Source organism: Amblyomma maculatum, chromosome 1 (genome assembly GCF_055883805.1).
Source record: "Amblyomma maculatum isolate TAMU_Amacu chromosome 1, ASM5588380v1, whole genome shotgun sequence".
Lineage (NCBI taxonomy): Eukaryota > Metazoa > Arthropoda > Arachnida > Ixodida > Ixodidae > Amblyomma > Amblyomma maculatum.
The window spans coordinates 419,691,177-419,711,189 of NC_139344.1; positions in this window are offsets into that span (position 1 = coordinate 419,691,177).

The window sequence follows — 20,013 nt, forward strand, 5'->3', positions numbered from 1 at the left end:
TCTGGTAGTACGTGGATACAGGTCCACTCTGGTGACACTTTAGCGTCCTCTAGTCAACTACAAAACGGAATGGCACACCTGGCTTTTCAACCAATAGTGCAGGCAAACCCCACCGGAACTTGAAATGTTCTATGATTCCGGCTTTCAGCATATCTTGCACCTGCTTGACCATCTCGCGCTGCGCATACGGAATGCAGTGGGCCCTCTGGTGGACAGGAGAGGCGCCCCGTGTGTCTGTATGGTGTCTGATTGCCCCACATTGCCCGAAGTCAAAGCTGCATCGAGAAAAACGTTCAGTGTTCTGTACTTGTTCTGTACTCTCTCTATTCTCCTGTCTACAACTAATCAGCTCACTGCAACCCCCCTCCCCCCCCCCCCGTTGCTCTTCTTTAGCCCCTTCCAATTCACAGTCAGCCTTAGCCCCTTCCAATTCGCAGTTAGAGTTGCGACCTACTAGTGTTTTGGAACGACCTGTTTCTTGCAATGTGCACGCTCAGCGCAGTTACGAGCAAACTGGAATACTATGCGTGAACAACGCTACCCATATGGAGCACTTGATAACTGTTGTGCAGTGAGCAGCATCTCAATGTTCTCTGATCGTAGTCTCATTTCCTCTATCTCTTCCGAGACGAGCTTTATTTTCTGTCTACGACTGGTATCCCAGATATAGCGACGCCGAGGAGTTCGTTCGCTTCCTCGTTGGCAGTGCAGGCGACCGCATCGTTAAATGTCTAAGGAACACGTGACATGAAAAACGCTTCACACTGTCCCTCAGCGCACCCACAAATGTCGACCTCATTGGATCCTGCAGCAATTCTTTGCTGATTTTGCTTTTCTTGCCCTTTTCGTCAAGTACAGGGGCCAATTTTGCTAACGCTAGCTTCTGTACTCGAGTTGCGAAGGATCGGACGTCTTCGCTAAGCATTTGTCCGGCACCCATAAAATTCTGGATGCGCAACGTCAACGGCTCCGTGTCAAAACTCGCGATCATAACGTCTTTGAACTTGGAAAATATTGTCTCCTCCCTGGCCGCTGCATCATGTCACACAAACTCTTTGGCAGCGCCTGCCATCTTAGAATTGCAGAGACACAGTACATCACTATCACCGCAAAAAGGGATGCTGACATTCGCGAACAGGTAAGGTACCATTAAACATAGGGATAAAATGGCTAAACGCTCGATCCATCCTCCATGACCTGCTCTTCAGCTTCTGCGTTCGTTTCGATGCCAGTCTAGCCAGTCGGCCGAATTCAGTGTATCCTTCTTACTGTCCGTGGCAAAAGAAATCCGAATAAGAGCAATGCCAGACCCAAAAATACCGCTTCCAGCACTATAATGTCCTGCTTATAGGGCTCACTTCGATGTGGAGAGCAGGAATCACACACGAAATAGGGCCATTGACAGGTTTATTCAGAGCTGGATGTCTCCGCTTACAGAATGTCTTGAGGCTGCGCCTGGACGCCACTGCGGTGACCCGGTGCTTCAGGGTGCTGCAGGCAGAGCTGATGATGACGGTTTACACGGCGAGCTCAATATACGCTTCGGCAACACTAGCAAGCCGTCTTCGTGGTTTCAGGCAGTCCTTCCTCGGGATACGAGGCTGGGTAGACCTTTTCTAGCGCATCCCTTGTTCCTCCCTGCCCCCCCCCCCCCCCCCCGTCTTTCTGCCATTTTCCTTGTCACCTCGGGTCCTTGTAGCCTTAATTCGCAAGTTGTCCCCGCATTCCAGCGTGTCATTCAGCGACCCTTCGCATCCAGTTTTCGGACAAAAGATGACATGAACAGGCAAAATTGTGGAGGGGTGCGTGCCTCTCGGCTCATCGCGCAACCCGGATCCCATGTTTCGGCACAGGCAGTTGGCCATCACAAACTTAACGACTAGGAACCTCTTAACCTCATCCACCGCACCTAACCTTCCAGTGCTCCCGATACGCTTTCCTCCTCATGTCCCTAAGCGCAGCGGTTGCCCTCTCTACGCACTACATGCTCTGCAGATGCCCATTCCTTCTTCTTGTCGATGAGCGAAGCTGGACGAGTAAACATGACAACTGTTGAACGGGACAAAGCCTCTCGCACCCCGCTCTCCGCCACTGTGACAATACTTTTTAGGCACGAAACAACTATAGGCTGCCTATCCCCGCAACGATTCCGTATGAAATAAGCCCGATACCTTAGCTTCACGAAAAATTACCTTCGTTTCGAAAATCGCATTTCCTTGTAGAGTGCAGCAAACCGAGACATACCATAACGATTGATAAAAAAAAAAGTTGTCTGTACTTTCATGAAAACAAACAGTTCTCCTCGCTTCTAATAACTGCACATATTCTTCGGAAGAGATCTTGCCACGGGAATTCATAATGCCGAGCCCGTTCAGCGAGCTCCGCCTTATCGTTATTCTTCGGGGTGTTTCATTACATCGGCGAAAGCGTAGCTCATTTCTCACATACAAAATGCAGTATGGAAGCTTCCCATATTTCAGTGACATAGAAAGGGGACTAGAAACAATCTCTGCTCAATAAACCACGGCAATATCTCGACTGCTACAGCGAGAGACCAACAGACCAGATTGAATTCGCCGAGATATCAAAGCTAATCAATAAGCGCAAGGTGGCCGATATAAGGAAGTATAGCATGGAGAAAATTGAGCATGCTGTAAAGAACGGGGGAAGCCTTAAAACGGTAAAGAAGAAATTGGGCATAGGCAAAAACCAGATGTATGCGATAAGGGACAAGGCGGGCAACGTCATCACTAATATGGACAAGATAGTCAAAGTAGCCGAGAGTTCTACACAGATCTCTACAGTAGCCAAAGTAGTCAGTACCGTAATGAGATTGGCGGTAGGGAAAAGCAGTCAGACGTTCCACCAGTGACGAAGGACGAGGTCAAGAAAGCACTAGAAACTATGAAAAGAGGGAAATCAGCTGGAGAGGATCAGATAACTACGGATTTGCTGAAGGACGGGGGGGATATCGTGCTAGAAAAACTGGCCACTCTGTATAGGCAGTGCCTGGTGTCATCGACGGTACCGGAACCATGGAAGAATGCAAACATTATCCTCATTCACAAGAAAGGGGACTCTAAGGACCTTAAAAATTACAGACCAATCAGCTTACTTTCTGTTACGTATAAGGTATTTACTAAGGTAATCGCTAATAGAATTAGGACAACCTTAGACTGAAATCAAGCAAAGGATCAAGCAGGGTTTCGGAAACGGTACTCTACTATCGGCCATATCCATACCATCAGTCAGGTGATAGAAAAATGCTCGGAATATAACCAGCCCTTATACATAGCATTCATTGATTACGAAAAAGCATTTGACTCAGTTGAAACCTCAGCGGTGATGCAGGCATTGCAAAATCAGGGGGTAGACGAGCCGTACGTGAAAGTTCTGGAAGATATATAGTGGCTGCACAGCAACCATAGTTCTGCATAAAGAAAGGTGTTAGGCAAGGAGACACAATCTCCCCAGTACTATTCACAGCTTGTTTAGAGGAAGTATTCAGATACTTGGAATGGGAGCAGTTAGGGATAAGGGTAGATGGAGAACACCTCAGTAATCTGCGATTTGCTGATGACATTGCCTTGCTAAGCAACTCGGGGGATGAACTGCAAATAATGATTGATGACCTAGACAGAAAAAGTAGAAAGGTAGGCTTGAGAATCAATATGCAGAAGACTAAGGTAATGTTCAACAGCCTCGGGAAAGAACATCAGTTTACGTTAGGTAGCGAAATACTGGAAGTAGTAGGCGAATATGTGTACTTAGGACAGGTAGTAACCGCAGATCCGGACCATGAAAAGGAAATAACAAGAATAAGATTGGGATGGAGCGCATTTGGCAAGCACTCGCAGATTATGACTAGCAGCTTACCGGTATCGCTCAAGAGGAAAGTATACAACAGTTGCATCTTGCCTGTACTCACCTATGGGGCTGAAACGTGGAGGCTAACCAAGAGAGTTCTACTTAAGTTGAGGACAATCCAGAGGGCTATGGAACGAAAAATGGTAGGGGTAACGTTAAGAGATAGAAAGCGTGCAGAGTGGGTCAGAGAAATAACTCAAGTTACCGACATTCTAGTGGAAATTAAGGAGAAGAAATGGGCATGGGCAGGACATGTAGTGCGAAGAGAGGATAACCGATGGTCGCTGAGGGTAACAAACTGGATTCCAAGGGAAGGAAAGCGTAGCAGGGGGCGGCAGAAAGTTAGGTGGGCGGATGAGATTAAGAAGTTCGCAGGGGTCAAGTGGATGCAGCTAGCGCAGAACCGGGTTAAGTGGAGAAATATGGGAGAGGCCTTCGCCCTGCAGTGGGTATAATCAGGCTGATGATGATGATGATGATGATGATGATGACAGCGACGGCCTGAAGAAAAAAAAATCCTGCGATTACGTTACGTCCTAATGCGACATTTGAGCGCAGCTCATCAGCTGTTTCAGCTTTTCGATGGACTGAGGCAAATAATTCGAGCAAGACATGTGTGTACATATACAGAAAACATTTAGACAGGTGGTTCGCTGTGGCGAACGGGCGATTCCCGCTTGGGCGGTGCACATATCGAGTACCGGCGCTCTCATTGCCGCCGCACAGGTGTGGCATTGGAGGAAAGTTATTAGGAGGTCGCGGCAGGCAGCGCATTGGCCCATAGAAGCGTTGCGCGGCGAACAGATAGTAGCGACTGACTGATGCCGCTGACGCCGCTAGCGAGTCAAGGCAACGTGGCTATACCTTTCGGCTTGGGATGCACGCACCGTGATCCGCTGATGCCGAGACGGCGCGTCGGCAACAGGAGAACACCATCGCTGCCACGCAGGAAGATGGGGGCAGGGGAGGGGTACACGCAGCGGCGAACGGTGGCGGCAGGAGCGCGCGCTGTCCTGGCCGCAGAGCTGGTTACGAGCGACAACGACGACGACGACGCGAAACGCAGGAACGGGCGCCAAAGAGCTACGCTCTAAAACGACTCGAGTATGCCCGATTCTAGGTCATTTTCACCGACCTGTAATAGCCGCCATTTTTCCGCTTTATAGTTTCAAACTAGGAGGTTCAGATACCAGATTCATAATTACTAATATAAAAACTGCCTCTAACAATTTGTTGTGAACACTTCTTCAGATACTACAGGAATATAGTCTTCTTTAGCAGTTGAAACTTTTGTTGCAGTTGGCATTTAAGTGCAGCCTTTAAATTTTGCCGCAGCAAGTGTCTTCAGCTGCTAGCCATCCACTTGCCACCAGCATGCCAAATGTCAAATCTTCTGTGCGGCACGTCCCGCCGCTACTCTGGCCTGGACGCACGCACGCACACGCGCACACACAGACATAGACACACACACACATACAAGAAAAAACACGCACACACATTAGAAAAGCACAAATATACAACTCACACGCGCAAAGGCACACAGAACACGCACACGCACACAAGGACGGACACACACACACACACACGCACGCACGCACACCTGACCTACTCGCTCAAGGGTGCGCCTCAGCGCCACGCACGGCACGTGCTTTTTTATTTCGTCCTTTGACTACTACCGAATGACCACAAAGATGAGGTATGGAAGTCTACAACACTGAGCTTTCTGCGGTTAAAGCGTAATTCTTTTATATGTAACAAAAGCACGCGCGCCCAGACATACAAAACACACACGCACCCCACACATAATACGCGCGAACATCACACACATGCCCGAAAGCATACACACAAGAGACACGAACACATGAGCGCACATGCAATCACGCACACACGCACAAACACAACGGATGCACGCGCTCAAGGGTGAGGCTCAGCCCCACGGACGTCACATGCTTTGTTATTTTCTTCTTTACCTGACTACTAGCCAATAGCCAGCAAGATGAAGTATGAATGTCTAGAACAGGGATATTTTTTATTAAAGCCTAATGTTATATATGATGTGGCTGCCTTTTATCGTATCTATTATTTAATGAAGTGTACAGATAGCCCACTGAGGCACATTGGCATCCCAACCAGAGTAGCGTATCCGAACCAGCACATTGTTTTGTGTTTTCATCAGCTCCAGATGCGACGTCTATCAAGGCAGGGAAAATCGGCATGCTGAAAACAAGGGCTGCCCTGTTACACACAAAATAGAACATGGAAATGTTCGAAGTCTGTTTACCAAAGCGACGCTCAAGCGCACCGGTATCTGGTGCTGCTGCTCCAAATATAAAAAGGAACATCTAAGCACAGCTGTTAATCTGGCCCCGTGACGTCCTCATACAGACCGGATAGCAACAGCTGAGTGATCAGCTTTATTGTTGCATTTTACGAATGTGTGTGTCACACAGTACATTCGGATCAGTTGTCGCGAGTCTCTATTTGCTCTTTAAACGACTTGAGTCAGAGCACTTCATTGGTCTGAAGCGTGGAGCGTAGTGTTTTGAGCAAATTAGTAATCGTTCCCCTGGAACGGTTTTTTTTATACAGATTTTGGATTTGGATAGAGTTTTTGGAGCACCATGTTCACCTTATCTTTGTGGCTACCCCTATCGCCCTTTTTTCAGGCTCAGGAAAATGTAGTCAAAACTTCTAATTGATAAGGCTGCCATTATGCGCAGTGTGGCCCATTACATTGACTATGCATTGCTGAGAGCGCGTTTATTTTTATGGCCAAAACTGCAAGGTGAAATATTCCCACTTATCCCCGTTGAATTTCGCGTATAGTTCTGTACTCACTGCTAAACGTACTCTGCTCTACTCGAGGACACCTTCCTGTGTCCTCGCAAAGGCTAGACGAGCGAGGCTTTCCTCATGGTTAATGCATAAAACGGCTCGGGCATATCTGGCCTCCCATACGACCGCGGTTTCTGTTCGACTTTTACCAGTAATTAGTTTTCTAGACGCACGCTACAGAGAAATGCTTTCCTTTGCACCTTTGAGGGCTTATGTGAAACGTCGAGTCGCATTATTATCTTAATAAATTAGAAATTTGAGGTCCGTGATTGAAAATTTGCAGACTGATCAGCGTGCTATTCGTTACGTACAAGGTATTTAGTAAGGTAGCAGCTTAAAGCATCAAGAAACCTTAGACACGAATCAACAAAATGATCGTGGAGACTTTTGCAGACGCTACACTATAATTCATCACGTACGCAGTATTAACCAGGTCATAAACAATGCTCGCAATTTAGCGAAGCCCTCTATATTGTATTCACAGATTACGACAAAGCATTTACGCCATTTGAAACGCCAGCAGTCGTGCAGACAATGCAAAATCAGGATGTAGATGAGTCATGTGTGAAGGCATTCCTGAATATCTTTAGTGGCTGCACAGCCACCATAGTTGTACACAAAGCGCTTAAGCTCCAGCAAGGAAGAATATTAGAAAATGAGACCGGACTACAAGTATTGTTCCCTCCTTTTTTATGCAACAATAATCTGCGATCCACTGACATCGTTTTCTTATTCAACGCAGGGCAGCAATGCCAAATGATGATTGATAGCTTAGGCAAGCAAAGCAGAACGTTAGGCAAAATTTTTCTGCAGAAGAGTTATGAAGCTTTCAAAAGCATCGCAAAAAAGACAACAGGTTGGAATAAGAGCAAAGGGCTGTGAGTGGAATACATCTACTTAGGATAGTTAGTAGCCGGATGCCCGGATCACGAAAGTGACATGACTAGAAGAACCACATTGGGATGCAGCACAGCTGGCAAGTCCTGTCAATTCATAAATGACTTCTTAGGGACACCTCTTAAGAGAAAGTACATGAAAGTTGTATATATTACCTGTGCTCATTTATAAGTCGAGAATACAAAGGGCCACTAAAAGAGTTCAATTTGAATTGAGTTCAACGTAGACAGCTATGGAACGGAAAATTTCAGATGTAACGTTGAGACAGGAAGCGTGCTGACTGTTTTGAGAGCAAGCTCCTCACGCAAGCTTGCTTATAAACATTCCTGATTAATTCAATATAAAAAACTGTGCATGGTCATGGCATGTAATTCACACTCAAGATATCTGATAGTACCCAAAAATGACATAGTGCATTCTAATTGAACGCAAGCGTAGCTGAGCAGCATAACATTTGGTAAGCGGATGACAAAGATTTGGTGGAATATGGCGATGCATCTGGCGCAGAAACTGGTTAATTGGGGAATACAGGATAGGCATATGCTCTGTATAAGGTGGCTAGATTTAGGAGATGTGAAAACCGGCTTCCAAAATCTGGCCCTAAAACGTGTCCTTGCCACGAAGCGGTGCTGCCGGCGATGGTGTCATCGCGCCTCGAGGCCTCTACACTGCTCCGTCTAAGCCAAATTATTTATTCGCGCTAATAGTTATCCACTTGACCACTTTAGATGGAGAATAGCACTATTTTTTCAGGCAGTATCTATAAGAATTTGCTTTTAAATTTCACTGCTCTCATATATCTCACACACATACACTGTAGCACGGACCAATTTGTATATTTAGAATGAAACCGCACAACTCATTCAGTAATGTTTTTATCTTCAATTTCTCCAATGCTTTTACGCGGCCACCTCATAAAGGAGTTACGCTTATATTTTGCCAAACCTGAAGTTCGTCATCAGAATTACCACGGAGGGCCAACGCTAGAGACAACCTTTAAGACGCCAGCCGTGTATTTTTATTTATTTATTCATTTTAGTACCCTAAGGGCTCAGCTGGGCATTACATAGGAGGAGGGAGAAGCATGTAAAGAAAAATGGTTACATAAAATGCGCATGGGTTCGTGGCATACATAATACAAATACAGGAAAAACAATAATAATAGAATACAGTTTAAGTTAAAAAATTACCTAAATATTGTACATTGTGATCATAGTGAAGTATACGAACAACCAAAAATATATATGTACATATTCAAAGCAAAACATCGGCACAAAGGTGGCAAGTTCAAATCAGACTGCAATGCTGCGCTAGATTCAAGAAATTTTAGTAACGATGGGCGGAAAGATTATGCTTCGTTAATGGTCACAAGTCTGCCAGGTAAAACATTGCACTCCTCTATAGCCAAGACTAATGGGGATCATGATAGTTGTTTCTTCGGCAAAAACTTTCAATTTTCAATAAGCGCAGGGTCGGTATGAAATATGTGATGCACTGCTCTGATGTTCCTGCGCTCAAAAGAAGAATTGTTGTAGTAGAGGGAGTGAAGCAATGATTGGCGAAAGAATTTCCGTCGTAATCGAGGTCCAAAAGATTTAAGGATTGATTCATTGCAGAAACGCTGCAGTATGGGGAGTCCGACCGTAGAGTAAAGCGGGCTGCCTTATTTGCACAGATTCTATGGAGCTGGATAATGTACCTTGAAGGGGGTTGCATACTACCGAACAGTAATCTAAAGATGCCTGAATCAGAGATATGTAGGCCTGTAGAGATGAGATGAGATGATTAGAGATGTGTATCACGGTTAGCTAAAGATAGAAGACGTTTCAGAAGTCCTAACTTTTTCAAAGATTCGCCAGCCTATAGTTTATATGGCTATGCCGATTGAGGTCCGAGAAACGAACGCCTAAATATTTGAAAGTTGACGTGCGCTCAATGACACTTATGTGTAATGTAGTGGCTTACTGGAGTTTTAAAGAGTGCTGAGAAAGTCATCTGTTTGGTTATATCGCAGTTAATTTCCATCTACCAAACACTGCTCCAAGTACTTAGTCTATCTAGATATGTTTCCAAGGCAGCAACGTCGTTAGGATTAGCTATATTGCTATAAATGATACAATTGTCGGTAAAAAGACATCTGTCGAGCTAATAATGTCTCTGGGGATGCCATTAACATAAATTAAGAACAGATTTGGGCCTAAAACGGGTCCTCGTGGTACACTTGATTCAACATGTTTAGATTCAGATAAGACGTTATTCGCAGCTACTCATTGTTGCCTGTTAGGTAAAAATTCTTCTATCCTGTTTGTTTTACGGTCAGGTTGCATTCTGCACCTTTTTGATGAGGCGCTGATGGGCTACCCGATCAAAGGCTTTAGAAAAGTCAATAAAAATGACGTCAGTGAACGAGGCGCAGTGAATTGTAAAATAGATATCCGTAACTAATTCAAATAATTGGGTTTGACATGAATGCCGATACCGAAATCCATGCTAATTTTCAAGCAGCAGGTCATTTATATTTAAGTGTTCAATGATGTGGGTAAATATTATATGTTCCAGTAGTTTGCAGCACACTGATGTTAGAGAAATTAGTCAATAGTTGTTATGATCACTAATATCGGTTTATTGTGTGCTGATCGCCAATCGCCTGGAGCGCAGCTACTGTTCATACATTGCTGGACTAAAAGTAATAGCAATAATGCAAACACGAGACCGGTTAGCTTTAGAAGTTTAGTATTTATGCAGTCAGGGCCAGGGCTAGAGTTTAATGGAAGCCTATCAATCGCACGAAGAACTCCATGAGAGTGATAGGATTACAATGATATAAAAAAAGGAATCAGGAAGCTGAATGTACCCGGGGACAGGTGACTCGTTTGAAAATACTTTGCTCAAATGATTATTTAAATGTTCCGCGAAAGCTTCTACGGAGAGCAAAATTCCATTTACGTCTTTTAGCGTTATTAACTCGCTTGTTTCTTAAGGCTTAATGACGCGCCAGAATTTTTGGGGTTTGTTTTTAACAAGTTTGAATGCAAATCATTGCAAAAGTATTCCTTTGCTTCTTTTACACTTTTTTTTTTTGCAACAGCTGACAGTTTCTTACACCTTTGCCATTCACGGCGTGGGTTAGCCTGAGTACTCTTTCTATATGCCCTTTTTTTTTTTTTGTTCAGATGCTTCATGATTTCCTTCGTGAACCGTGGAGCATCAACTCTTGTCTTGATCTGAAGTTTTGGTACACAGGTTTCTTCAGTTTCTTTCTGTGAAAATGTATGTATTTCTATATCATGAGGTGGATTAGTAAAGATAATATTCAAGATATGATTGCCACGTGTTGGTTCGTGCAATAGCTGAGTAGATTGAACAAGTCAAGAGTACTGCGAAATTGGTAACAGTGAGACCGGTTTCCATGAAAAACACAAAATGATGTACGCCAGTCAATAGCAGGATAGTTAAAATCTCCTCCTAATGTTGGGATGCAGTTCGGGAATTTATTAAAGATACACTCAACGGCCCAGCGAAAAGAATCAGTAAAACTGGGCCCACAGTCTGGCGGCCGATAGCAAGCACCGATTACGTAAGTAATACCACTAAACAGTAAAGTCACAAACAGTAGTACAAAGGACCTGTGAAGAGAAAACAGAGACGGCTGATAGTCGCTTCTTACCGCGATCATGACGCCACCTCCACGCGAAGTGAGTCTATCTTTACGAAATATTGATAAGCGGCTCAGTATACAATAGTTAACTATTTGGTACGTCTCCTGTCAGCCAGGTTTCCGTTCCTAGGACAATATCAGCTGCACATGTGTGCATCATTGTTTTTGTCGAGTCAAGTTTGGGAAGTAGGCTACGGAAATTGACCAAAAGGATGCATACATTGAGTGCAGATTTTGTCTGTTTTCATTTAGACTTGATTGTCACATCAACGAGCTGTTATCATACGTAGAAACAAGCGCAGAAACAAGTATAACTTGGCCAGTTGCAACGCCGTAATGTCATAAATTGCTACGAAAGTTAGTCTTATTGAAGTAAACAGCCTAGCGCTCATTTTCAGTTTTGTTACTTTTGGCGAAGTCTCGCAGATTTTACGCGCCAGCTTAACTTGCGGGGAATAATCTTCCTCCAGCCATACTTTGGCCGACCCATGCTTCAACTTCAACTTATGGGGACTGCGCAGGACTTTAGTGTTTGGCTTAAAGTTTAAAAATTTTATTATATTTGGTCGGTGGGTGTCAGCTTGTCATTTGTACGCGTTCAATTTCGCCTTCTAGGTGAGGTGGGGGAACACTCGAGAAACTCGCTTTGTTTCCGTATAGACTTTTTTATCAAGTTCCGGTATACCTTTGACGACCCCGTTGTTCTGCCTCTTTTGATTGTTTAATTTATCAGCGACATTAGTCAGTTTACTCTGCGCTCGCGATAATTAGCACTTAACATATTCAACAGTACCGCTGTCAATGCAAACATCGTCAATAATGTTTGGTACAATAATGACACCTTTTTTATTACACCAACCCTGTCCCTCAAGCTATTAATGTCCTGCTTTGTTTAATCGAGTACTCTTTTGGTGCTGCTAAAGTACTCATCATTTTCAGTTTGGAATATTTGTTCATCAATTCCTGAACATGATCCATCTTCGGTGCAGGTTTGGCCTCAACATCGCCAGCACCGAGCAGAAGAACAGCATGCACATCAGTGCCAACATTGTTGAACGTTCCGGGAAAACACCACTTATGAAGTTACATTCTGCCCTGAAGCGCTTAGGTTGTTTTCGCATACGTCGTCGCAACGCGATAAAGGCGCCAATACGGGCCCTATAATTGCTTACTTTACTACCGGTAGCCTTACTCAACTACAGCAAGGCGAACCACATTGGGGTGGCACGTATAGTAGTTCAATTGAAGAAGATATTAGTGCAATATAACAGCAATGTGGTAAAAATGAGGTCTCTTATGTGGAAAACGCGAATGCCTGGTCATTGCGCAGTTTATGAAGTTACGTCCTGCACTGCGCCGAGATTGCCTTCGCATTCATCGTCGAAAAGGTATAAACGTGTCAACACGGACCCTATAATTGGTGACATTACTACCTATAGCGTTACTCATGTACAGAAAGGCGAACCACAATGGGGTTCAGCGTATAGACCTTCAATTAAGGAATATATTAGTGCTATATATGAGCACTGTGGTAAAAATGGGGTCCCTTAAGCGGAAAACGGCGATTGCCTTATCATTGTAAGCTTAGTTTTCTATTCATGATGAGTCATGCCTATTCATTGCAAACATTATCACCCACAGCTAAATAGTTCTACTAATTTCCAATCAGGGCGGTCATTTGAAATCATTGTTTTACATATTGGTAGTTTCGCAGTCATGATAGCCATGCCTATTCATTGTAGTCATCACCTCTCACTGCCAAGCCTTTTTACTATGTCCAATCAGTTGCGGTCATTACTACTCCTAGTTTGAGATATTGGTCAAAACGTCATTTTCAGTCATTATTAATCTTCATAATTAGTCATTAAAATATGTTTATAACCTTTATTCGTTACCTCTCCGCATCAATCGTTTTCCTTCTGAATCTCCCTTCTCACGCGTCCATTATTTGCGAGTGACACATCAGCCCACAGATTCGACACACAGATGCGACGCACAGATCACGTCCTGAGCTCCTGCGCAACCTTTTAGCGTTGGCGGCCTAGTACAGGTGTATTGTAAATAGGATTGCCATACTTACAGCACAGTATCGTTATTTTACAAATCATTGAGCACAACGCTTTTCATTTCAATATTGGTATCGCGTTGATTCAAATTTTTCAGCGAGAAGTACGCACGTGATACGCAAAAAGCCTAGCCATGACGCCGTTACAACAGTGGAATCTACTCTGCAGCCGAACTGTGGCACGTTGGACGTCAGAAACAGGCTTTGTCAGAAGCAGGAAAGCCTTGACCCCTTTGAGTGGCGTAATGCAGTGCTCAATGTCCGTGTCTGTCTGTCCGCAAGGGTCTGAATTACTTTGTACGGACACACACTGACTGGTGAGAAAGCCGCTATGTCCCACTTCATGAGAGATTTTGCTTACGATTCAGTCCACCCCGAAGGTTGGAGCCGCTGCGTAGAATTGAGAAACTTTTTGCGCCATGCATAAACTGAAGGAAAAAATATAAAGATGAAAATATTTCCTGTCTTCTAGTATTTCTCTATGTAAATTATTGACGAGCATATTCATACTAGACCACCCTCCGTTATCTCACAAAAACAATTCACAGGAATGGCATGAACTTACTGTCTCGTGAAGCAGGCACACTTCTCCATGGTGCAGGTTGATATATTAAGTTTTGTGACGAGGGCAAATTCGGAGTTTTTCTTTTTGACATTCAAACCAAAGTGATTTGGCTCGGATAATACTGTCGCAAACAAATAATCTTCTGTAAAGAAGATGACCTGGTACCAGCGCGCCGGCAAGAGACGCGAGCACTAGGTGATCAAGCCAGGACCTGCGAGCGGCCACCTTGACGTAGCCCTAGTAAGCGAGCTCGTCCCACACTAAAGCTGCTTATAATTTTGGTGCAGTGTGCGAGGACTGCTCCAGAAGCTACGCAGTCGTACCCTTGGTAACATGATGCCATCTAAGGCTGTCCAACCAACCGCTTCTTCGCCGCCACCCGCAACCTGCCCCTGCGCGCTTCGTCAACGGGACCCTGCCATTTCAGTGGCACGGACGACCATGATGTGGAGGACCGGCTGTCCTCCTCCGACCAGGAAAGCGCTCCGAACCGGGGGGGACCACAGCATGAAGCTGACAAGTGTAGTCTTCTACTTGACAAATGGTGCGAACCTCAGGTTCGAAAACCATGGATTGGACTTCGCAACCTGGTCCGCTTTCAAGACCGTCTTTATTGACATCTGGCATCCGGCCGTGGGAAAACTTCGCACTGAGCAGCGTCTTTGTTCTCGCTCTCAGCAGGTTAGTGAAAGCTTCACCAGTCATATCGAAAACGTCCTCGACCTTTGCAAGCGCGCCAGTACATCGATGACGAAGGCTGACCACATCAAGCATGTGCTCAAGGGCATTGAGGACGAGACTTTCACATGCTTTTGGCCAAGAGCCCCACCGCTGTAAGCGAGATCGTCAACCTGTGCCCGAGTTATGACGAGTTGCGCCGAGGGCGAGCCTTCTCTCGGTTGACCTCTGCACCGACTGGCACTCTCAACGTCCACGTGACAGCAGCAGTCAACAGTTCTCTCAAGATCCAGATTCAGCACTTTCTTCGTGAGGAGATCACTCGACAGCTGTCGCTGCTTCCCTCTGTTCTGAGTTTACCATCAAATCTGTCTCCGACATTTCAAAGCAAGATCCGGGAGCAAGTTCCCGAGGCCATGCCATCAGTTTGTCACCCGCCTCTCATTGCAGTGCCTCCCGTTGCTGTGCCAATGTTACAGCGCCTCCTGTTGCTGCGCATCCTGTCGCAGCGCCGCTTACGTAGGCTGAAATAGACCGACATCCACCGCCAGTGTTTTGACACAGCTTTCGTGATGCCAGACGGATTGTACGAATTCAGTGTCTTATCTTTCGGACTGTGTAATGCACCTGCCCCTTTCGAGCGCATCCTGGAAACCATATTGAGCGGCCTCAAGTGGCAATTCTGCTTGTGCTACTTGGACGACATTGTAGTTTTCTCGCCAAAGTTAACGATGCATCTCGCTCGATTGAAGCATGTGTTGGAATGCATAACTACAGCTGACCTACAACTAAATTTAAAAAATGTCCCTTTGCCGCATGCCAATTGTCAATTTCGGGCCATGTCGGTACTAAAGACGGTGTGCTCCCCGACCCAGCTAAACTTCGTTCTTTCACTGCGTTCTCGAAACCCTCCACGATGGAGGAACTCCGAAGTTTCATAGGCCTCTGCTCTTCTGACGCTTTATCCGCTATTTTCCTTCCATCGTCGCACCATTTACAACCCTCCTTCGTGGAAGCAACGGCCTCTCCGGCTGGTGTTCCGCATGTGACCAAGCTTTCAGACTCTCCGCTGACTGCTTACCTCACCGCTCTTATTGCGGCATTTCGACGCTGATACTTCCACTGAGATCCGCACTGATGCCAGCGGCAAAAGGTATGGCTACTATGCTAGTGCAATGTAAATCCGGGTGTGTTGACTACGCTTTTGCCTATGCGAGCTGCAACTTGACGAAGTCGGAGCTAAACTACTCAGTTAATGAGAAGCAGTGTCTAGCCACAGTTTCGGCGATAGTGAAATTCCGCGCTTAAGTGCACGGCCGACCCATCGAAGTCGTTACGGACCACCATTCCCTGTGCTGGCTGTCCTCCCTTAAAGATCCCACTGGCCGCCTCACTCGCTGGACCTTACGGCTGCAAGAATATAATATTCTCGTTGCGTATCGATCTGGAAGGAAGCATAACGACGCTGATGCATTGTCTCACTCCCCTCTACCCCTAAAAGTATTTGCAATTCCCCGTCGAGTGCAGTTCTTGTCATTGGCCAACATGGCAGTTGAGCAGCACAGAGATCGCTGGAGCGCTTCTCTTCTCACCTTTCTTTCGCACACTTCGCCCATTTCGACGCCTCATGCAATTCGCAGCCAGGATGCTCACTTCACAGTTCGCGATGGCCTCTTATATCACCGAAATTATCTTTCTTCTGGCCGCAAATGGCTGCTTGTCATTCCTCGACACTTACGATTAGAAACCTGCGCTTCATTTCACACTGACCCGCAAGCCACTCACGCTGGGTTATTCAAAACTTATACTTAGCTTCGCCTAAGTTAGCATTGGCGCGGAATGGGCCCCTACCTTTGCGAGTTCGTCCGCTCAAGCCTTTATTGTCAACGCCACAAGCTCGCCCATCGCCATTCACCGGCTGCAAGCAGCCTCTCTCCCATCCAGGCCTTCGACCGAGTAAGCATTGACCTCTACGGCTCGCTACATTGCAGCCAGAAACCGCTGGGTCATTGAAGTGTTAGGACATCTGACCCACTACGCCGAAACTGCCGCTATACCTGCTTGTACGTCGAACAATCTCATCACCACTCATCTTACACCACTTCTTCCTTCGTCACGGAGAGCCGCGGCAAATGTCGAGCGACCGTGGTCGTGTATTTTTATCTGAAGTGGCGTTGTCCCACCTGCAGCAATGTAACATCGCTCATCGCACTACTATGGCCTATCACAGCAGACCGAAAGATTCCACCAAACACTAGGCGAGATGTTATCAATGCACGTGGCTGTCGACTATTCCAACTGAGACACATTGCTACCCTTCATGAAAGAGCATTTAAAAATGGCACAAGGGGGGGGGGGGAGAACCTCAGGTCGCAGGTCGAGCAACGTTTCGACAAATCGACTTGTCTTCGTTGGCATTGTCAACGCCGCAAGCTCGACGCCTCGTGCAATTCGCCGCTCAGACGAAGACAAGTCCACTTGTCGAAACGTTTGCTCGACCTACGAACTGAGGCTTCCCGCCCCCCCCCCCCCCCCCTGTGCCATTTTTCAATGCTCTTTCAGAACATTGCGGGGTTCTCGCCAGTTTTCACCATATACTACTGGAAGTGAGGCATTTTCACCACTCGAAACCATACTTACTTACCCATTCAATTCTGAAGCCACCCCCATATCTGAAGCCTCTCGCTACGCTGAGAAGGACAGGAAACCCGCCCGTTCGTTCATGTCTTCCGACCAGGGCCGACAGAAAAATCGTTTTGGCGCTGCTCACGCCGCTGAGAGCTTTTTTCTGCAAGTCCGTGTTTGGCTACCTGGCCTCTCCTCCAAGCTGATGCTGAAATATCAAGAACCCTACTGCGTCCTTTAGCGTACCTAGCCCGTCAACTACATTGTTGAGGCCGCTAGGCCTTCTCCAGACCTTCGACGACATGGGCGTGAGACTGTCGGTGTCTCTTGGTTAAAACCCTACTACGATCCAGACGTTTTCTTGTTCCCTTATGTCGCCAGGATCGCTCCCTCTTTTCCTGGGGAGTGATTGCAAAGAAAATGGCCTAGCACTAGCGCGACGGCAAGAGACGCGAGCACCAGATGATCGAGCCAGGATTTGCAAGCGGCTGCCTTGACCTAGCCCTAGTAATCGAGCTCGCCCTACAATAAAGCTCGTTATACTTTCATTACTATCCTCCCGTTTATACTGTACCGATAAAAACAAATCGTCACTAACGTGCACTATAGATTTCCTAGATAATGCGAGGTAAGCGATGGATATGGACAGAAGTCCGTGTGTGGCGGCTGCAAATTTAATAATAATAATAATTATAATTATATTAATTGGTTCACAGGAAGGGAAAGGCACAGAATCTATCACACTTGCTATGTGGACACCTGAACCGCGCCGTAAGGGAAGGGATGAGGGTGGGAGTGAAAGTGGAAAGAGTGAAAGAGGAGCCGGTAGTGAACGGGAGTAATTTTAATGTTGCTTTCATTTTCACCAGGTAATTTAAATGTATGTTTTGGGTCTGTGACTGAACGATGACTTAGCGAGTCGCAGAGCAGAAGCTTCTGTGAGGCTCATGCGGGATCGAACCAATTCATCCCATGTCACATCAGTCAGAGCGTTGTACCGACAGAAAAGAGTGCCAAGGCGTAAGTGGAGATACTTATTTTGCAGTCTCTAGAAACCCCCGAGGCTGGGAAAAGTTTAATAGTAACTGCGAGAACGCATTGGTAATCAGATATAGCCTTTTTTGTTAAGGATTATCTTTCCTGGGCAGTCCTTGTTTTTTTATTTATCCGGTTCTTTGCTAAGCTCATTGCCTTCTGTTTATCGCATTTTTTTTTTGCGTAGTACAGAGGCAGCACGCTCCTTTACCGGCACAGGAGACAACAGGGAGCCCATGTTTGATCTCTACTTTCTAGTAATTACGCAATTGTTTTAGCAGAGATGTGATTTATTGGCTCCCATGCCGTGTGAACTCTTCGAGTGACTTTAGAACCACTTGTAAACTTTCGTGAACTCTCGATCCTTTAAGGGAAGGGTAAAATAAACCTGAAAAGAAACGTTGCACTAAAGTGGATGGTATTGCATAAAAAAGCAGAAAACGAAAGAATGTGCGTCAGGCACACAAAAACAAAATTTGTAAAAAAAGTCATCGTATGACTAATAACGTCCAGGTAAAGTTTGGCTCGCTTATTTGGGCTGGACATCATAGACTGGTCAGCTGATCCGAATTTAACCTAATCTTTTTCAGCAGGTAGCCCAACACTATGACGTTAATCCAGGGCACAGAGTGAGAGAGGGGCTGGTAAGTTTTCTCGACAAATTACATTTGATATTTAGGTTCACTGTCCAAGGCTCGACAGGTGGGAAAACCACTTGGTAAGAAACCAGGTGAGTATGGGTGATAGTGGCAGTGAACATGAGCACTGCGTCAGAGAATGCAAATATGCCTATTTTCCTATCGAATTTCTGACAACTTCGATTTGAGACGAATGTGCTGCGGATAAAAGTTTGAAATTTGGGATGGATGGCACATGAGGAACAAAAAAAGGAGTGCCTACGTTGCGTGACAAAAGGGTCATGTAGCTTTTTATATGAGGCCGCCACCGGTCGTTGAACGAAACGCCACTGATGTTAAAACGTGGTTATTCAGTGACGTTAACTCCGTGACACCCTGTCTGTATATTATTATAATAGGAGTTTGGTAAACTCTACTGCATCACGCGAAGACTCCTTTGCTGGACAGCTGTGGAGAAAGCTCGCATACTAGGTCCCCTTTGTCTCTTACCTGACACTCAAGCGCTTCGGCAGGGCATAGTACAAACCCAGAGTAGTCTGCGACGACAGGAGCTTCCACCAAAAGGTTGTCAGGATGCCATCTCGCTGTGCTACGGGAAACCGGTAAGTTCGCCTCGGTGCTTCATGTGACGTGGCACTTCCCTCTAACTCTGCCCTAGAACGGCGCTACTGCCTCTTGGTGGAAACTGTGCATTAAAAGAGTTTTACTCCTTCTCTTTCGCATCATGCGTAGATGAACTAAGTAGGTATTGTTGACAGGCTTGTTATGAGATAAATGAGTGAGCAGTAAGCAAGTTTTGTGCGCGGTTTCTCCGCAACACAACCGTCACACAATTATAGGATAATGACAGTATAAACACTGTTCTTTAAGCAGTTCTCATGAAAACATGTAGTTAACTGGCACAATAAGGCATGTGCAAAAAAACTATTGTGGCCTATCCAAGACACCCTGCGCACCTATACCTGACACTTCAATCCACAGGCAATTGGAGCGGAACGGTTAGGATTCAAAGTTGGTTTAGCGTAGGCAGGTGGCAAATTGTCAGATCCTTATTGCACACACTCAGTGGCAGGTGTTTAACCAGGTGGTGTGTTAGATATACTACTGCGCAACGGCAACAGAGCTGGCAACCTCACTCATGACAACGTAA